This window comes from Pongo abelii, chromosome 13 (assembly GCF_028885655.2).
Source record: "Pongo abelii isolate AG06213 chromosome 13, NHGRI_mPonAbe1-v2.0_pri, whole genome shotgun sequence".
NCBI classification, from domain to species: domain Eukaryota; kingdom Metazoa; phylum Chordata; class Mammalia; order Primates; family Hominidae; genus Pongo; species Pongo abelii.
The window spans coordinates 24255198-24261293 of record NC_071998.2 but is presented as its reverse complement, the minus strand read 5'-3'; the positions used below and the strand labels follow the sequence as shown (position 1 = coordinate 24261293).

The 6096-nt window shown below is 36.7% G+C and overlaps 1 pseudogene; it reads right to left on the bottom strand.

Moving 5' to 3' along the window:
- Positions 1 to 298: 298 nt before the first annotated feature.
- Positions 299 to 2736, bottom strand: LOC100936975 (phosphatidylinositol 3,4,5-trisphosphate 3-phosphatase and dual-specificity protein phosphatase PTEN-like; annotated as a pseudogene).
- Positions 2737 to 6096: the final 3360 nt, after the last annotated feature.

The window sequence follows — 6096 nt, the reverse complement described above, 5'->3', positions numbered from 1 at the left end:
GATCCAAGATCATTATTAATAGTATTAGTATTTTTGCATAGTGTAATTTCTGTACTATTTGTTGAAAATAATATTATTTCATCATTAAACTGACTTTACACCATATTCAAAAATGAGTTAACCATAGTGGATGGGTTTATTTCTGATGTTTGTCTTCTATGTTCTTTTTTTTTTTTTTTTTTAGCATTACAAAATATTTTATATTTAATGAGAAAAAAGAAGCTTGCAGGCAGCACATGAAGCATCCACAACAGGTATACGATTGAAAACTAGTAAAATAAGTGTAAGTTGTTGATTGATGTAGGTACTAATAGCATCTGACTTTTGGCACTGGCCTTGATTACACAGGAGATGGAGAAGTCATTACAATTAAGAAAACATATTTAATAAATCATTGTCAATTTTTATAATGTTTCAAGCCCATTCTTTGTTGATAGCCTCCACATTTATATGGTTAAGTCATTGTTGCTGTGTTTCTTATCTATGACATTATTTTTATATCCCTTCCTTTGTGGATCTTAAGATGTCGCAGAAGGTTCATTCCTGTACCCCAATACAGATTCACTTCCTTTAGCTGCCTTTTCTAGCACCAATATGCTTTAAAAAAAAATGCGCAAACAACAAGCAGTGACAGCGGCCAATTCCTCGAATGTCCAGATTAATAACTGTAGCATGCTAAAGAAAGGTGTGTGTAAACAGCTGGAGATGGTATATGGTCCAGAGTCCAGCATAAAATTATTTCCTTTCTAAGCATTCCCTCCATTCCCCTAACCCGAATACATGCATTAGAATGCAGCAAAACCCTTCGGAAACTTCTCTTAGCCAACTGCAAACTTATCTGTTGTCACAAGTGGAAAGGGGTAGGATGTGAACCAGTATATCACAAAGCTCTTCAGCCACTTCAGTTGGTGACAGAACACAAAAGGAAAAAATTCCTACGTATACACATCAGTCTGTCTCCACTTCTTATAAAACTGGAATAAAATGGGAAAGTGCCATCTTTATTAATCCTAATTGAATTTTAAATGTCCTTTTGACACAAAAAGGTATATACATGACACAGCTACACAACCTTTTTTCAACTGGACAACAAGTGTCGAAATCCTGTGGATGTATAGGGTAAAACAAGATTGGTCAGGAATTGTTCCTATAACTGGTAATCTGACACAATGTCCTATTGCCATTAAAAAAAAAAAAAGATCCATTTTCAGTTTATTCAAGTTTGTTTTCATGGTGTTTTATCCCTCTTGATAAAAAAAAATTCAGACTTTTGTAATTTGTGTATGCTGATCTTCATCAAAAGGTTCATTCTCTGGATCAGAGTCAGTGGTGTCAGAATATCTATAATGATCAGGTTCATTGTCACTAACATTTGGTGTTACAGAAGTTGAACTGCTAGCTTCTGGATTTGACGGTTCCTCTACTGTTTTTGTGAAGTACAGCTTCACCTTAAAATCTGGAGAAAAGCATCGGTTGGCTTTGTCTTTATTTGCTTTGTCAAGATCATTTTTTGTTAAAGTACTAGATATTCCTTGTCATTATCTGCACGCTCTATACTGCAAATGCTATCAATTTCTTGATCACATAGACTTCCATTTTCTACTTTTTCTGAAGTTTCCTCTGGTCCTGGTATGAAGAACGTATTTACCCAAAAGTGAAACATTTTGTCCTTTTTTAGCATCTTGTTCTGTTTGTGGAAGAACTCTACTTTGATATCACCACACACAGGTAATGGCTGAGGGAACTCAAAGTACATGAACTTGTCTTCCTGTCGTGTGGGTACTGAATTGGAGGAATATATCTTCACCTTTAGCTGGCAGACCACAAACTGAGGATTGCAAGTTCCGCCACTGAACATTGGAATAGTTTCAAACATCATCTTGTGAAACAACAGTGCCACTGGTCTATAATCCAGATGATTCTTTAACAGGTAGCTATAATAATACACATAGCGCCTCTGACTGGGAATAGTTACTCCCTTTTTGTCTCTGGTCATTACTTCCCCATAGAAATCTAGGGCCTCTTGTGCCTTTAAAAATTTGCCCCGATGTAATAAATATGCATAAATCATTACACCAGTTCGTCCCTTTCCAGCTTTACAGTGAATTGCTGCAACATGATTGTCATCTTCACTTAGCCATTGGTCAAGATCTTCACAAAAGGGTTTGATAAGTTCTAGCTGTGGTGGGTTATGGTCTTCAAAAGGATATTGTGCAACTCTGCAATTAAATTTGGTGGTGTCATAATGTCTCAGCACAAAGATTGTATATCTTGTAATGGTTTTTATGCGTTGAATCCAAAAACCTTACTACATCGTCAATATTGTTCCTGTATACGCCTTCAAGTCTTTCTGCAGGAAGAGAGAGATGTTATGCAGGAAATCCCATAACAATAATGTTTAGATAAATATAGGTCAAGTCTAAGTCGAATCCATCCTCTTGATATCTCCTTTTGTTTCTGCTAACGATCTCTTTGATGATGGCTGTCATGTCTGGGAGCCTGTGGCTGAAGAAAAAGGAGGAGAGAGATGGCAGAAGCTGCTGGTGGCGGGGTTCTTCTGCAGGATGGAAATGGCTCTGAACTTGGCGGTAGCTGATGCCCCTCGCTCTGCCGCCGCTTGGCTCTGGACCGCAGCCGGGTAATGGCTGCTGCGGCGGCTGCTGGATGGTTGCAGCGACTGGGCCTGCTTCTCCTCAGCAGCCAGAGGCCTGGCAGCGGCGGCAGCGGAATGGGGAGAAGACGAATAATCCTCCGAAAGGCTGCCTCCTCCAGCGGCCTCCGGAGCCCAGGCCACGGGGGGTGCGGCGGCGGCGGACGGGAGGTTTAAAACCGGCCCGGGTCCCTGGATGTACCGCCGCCGCCGCCGCGCCTCAGCCGGCTCCCGCCCGAGCCCACGGCTTCCACCTTCCCTTTCAGGAGAAGCCGAGCAAGAGGCTGCACAGTTAGAAAAGACGAAGAGGAGGCGAGAAACGCCGCCGCTGCCGCCGCCGCAGGCCGGCCGGCTCCCCGAGGGCGCTGCCCTCGCGGCTGCTCATAGGCGCTGCGAGGGGCTTCGGGTCGCGGTCGCCGCCGTCTCTCATCTCCCTCGCCTGAGCCCGGCCTCGCCTCACAGCGGCTCAACTCTCAAACTTCCATCATGGCTGCAGCTTCTGAGAGGAGCGAGTCGTCTAGGTTCTTAATCTATGTTAATCTTATGTTAATACCACACTCTGTTGATTATTGCAGCTTTATCGTATGTTTTAAAATTGGCTAGTGTAAGTCTTTTAATTGTGTTTTTCTTTTTCAAAATTGCCTTGACTATTCAAGTCCTAGGTATCACCATATAGGTTTAGGATCAGCTAGTCAATCTCTACGAAAGGTATTACTAGAATTTTGACAAGGCTTGCCGTGTACTTATTGATAAATTTGGAGATAATTTCTATCTTAACAATACTGAGTCCTCCATGATCATGGAATGTTTTTTCCATTCTTTTTGATCTTTTAAAACTTATCTCAACATTTTATATTTTTTCTATGTATAGGTCTTATATTTCTGTTGTTTAATATATTGCAAAGTGCTATTTTCTATGCTGCAACTATAAAAATATTTTTCTTAATTTCACTTTTGGATTATTACTAGTATTAGAACACATATGATTTTTGCTATACATACTGTATCCTGAAATCTTGCTAAATGGATTTGTTCTAGAAGTTTCTTCGTAGATTTCACAGGAGTTTTTTTGTTTTTGTTTTTGTTTTTGTTTACATACAGGATCATGTAGTCTGAGATTAAAAAGAGTTTTACTTTTTCCTTTCCAACCTGGAAGCCTTTTACTGCAATTTCTTATCTGACTATACTGTCTGATATCTCCAGTGCAATGTTGAATAAAAGTAGTGAAAACAGACATTGTTACTTTGCTACCAATATTATAGGCAAAGCATTCAGTCTTTTGAAGCTTTCATGTTTAAAGTGAGTGTTTTTTTCATGCCGTTAATCAGGATGAGAAAGTTCAATCTGTTCATAATTTGTTGAGATTTTGGGTACAGGTTATTTTGTCAAATTTATTTTATTGCATACACTGAGATAATCTGATATGTTTTTTATTCTATTAATATGGTATATTATGTTAGTTGATTTTGGATGTCAAGCCAATCTTGCACTGGCAGGATAAATCCCACTTGGTCATAGTATATAATCTTTTTATATATTGCTAAATGAGGTTTGCTAATATTTTATGGAGACCATAGACATACTAGTTTGTCGTTTTCTTGTGATTTCTTTTATTAGTATCAAAGTAATTCTGACCTGCTGGCTGAATTAGTAAATTGTGGACTGAACTGGGATGAATTTAGGAATAATCTTATTCTTTATTTTTTGAAAGTTTTTTTTCATAGGAGTTGTATTATTATTTAAATATTTGATGGGATTTACCAGTAAAGTCAACTAGTCCTGAGCTTTTCTCTATGACATGGAGTGATAAACTATTGCTCACATGTTAAAGTCAAGCCATGGCCTATATTTGTATGACTCATAAACTAAGAATAAATTTTATACTTTTAAAGTGTTAGAAGATGGAAGAGGAGGAATAGGAGAAAAAGAACTGACAGAGGTTGCATATGGCCCAAAATATTTACTATCTAGCTCCTTACAGAAAAATTTTGCTGACCTCTGCTCTGTATGGTGTTATTTACTAAAATACTTCTTTACTTGTAATATGTCTATCCAGACATGTGGCTTTTTTTCTTGAGTTACTCTTATGTCTTTCTAGGAATATGTCTGTTTCATCCAAGTTGTCAAATTCATTGACATAGTGTTGTTCATAACATTTCCATATATTTCTATAGGGTTACTAATTGTATTCTTCATTTTCACTCCTGACTTTGCAATTTCTATTTTCTTGCTTTTTATCTTGTTCAGTCTGACTAAAGTGTTATCAATTTTATAGCATTTCAAGTAACCAGGTTGTAGTTCCATTGATTTTCTCCATTTTTCTATTCTCTATTGAATTGATTTTTAACTTGATCTTTATTATTTCTTCCTTATGTTTACTTTTGGTTGACTTTTCTCTTATTTTTCCAGTGTCTTCAGGTAGAAGTTTAGATTATAATGCAAACTTTTGTGGTTGTTTTCCTAATGTAGTTATTTAAAGCTATACATTTCCCTTTAATTATGGCTGCATTCCATGTACATCAATATATTTTTGGTTTTTTAGTTAAAAGCATAATTACTCTAGAAATTCCTTCTGAAGCCCACGAGTTATTTAGGAGTGTGATGTTTAATTTTCAAATATTTGTGATTTTTCCTGCTTGTTTCTGTTGTTTATTTCTAATTAAATCCCTCTGTGATGATAGAATATACTTTGAATTATTTTAATCCTCTTATCTGTACGTTATTATATAATATATAATCTATATGGGGAAATACTCTATGAGCACTTGAAAAACTGTACATTCTGCTGTTGCTGAATAGAGTGTTGTAAAATCATCAATTAAGTCAAATAGTTTTGTAGTGTTTTTCAGGTCTCTTTTACCCTTATTTACTTGCTGTCTAGTTGGTGTGATCAATTTTTCAGACTGGAGGATTTAAGTCACCAACTATAATTTTGATATATTTATTTTTGTTTCATTTCTGTCATTTTTACTTTATGTATTTTGGGACTCTGTTGTTAGGCTCCAGGACTTACTCCACAGTGCTGTACAGGCACATGGTTTCTACACTAAAAGTAACTAAACTTAGAGATTTGTGGGATGCCATCAAGTATACCCACATGTGTAAAATTGGAGTCTCAGAAAGACAGAAGTGCGAGAAAGATAAAGAAAAAATAATGGCCACAAACTTCTCAAAGTTGTTGAAAAATATTAATCAAAAGAACCTAGAACCTTAACATCTCTCAAACACAGTAAACACAAAGATATCTATGTCTAGATACATTATAGTTAAACCTCAGAAAGCCAAAATCCACAAATAATATACTGAAATCAATATTTGTTCTCAACAAGAGAAAAATGACTCATCATGTGAAAGAGAAGAGCAATACAATTAACCTGACTTTAAATCAGAAACAGTGGAGATCAGAAGATAATGGAGAGGCACTGAAAGAAAAAAAAAATTCCACC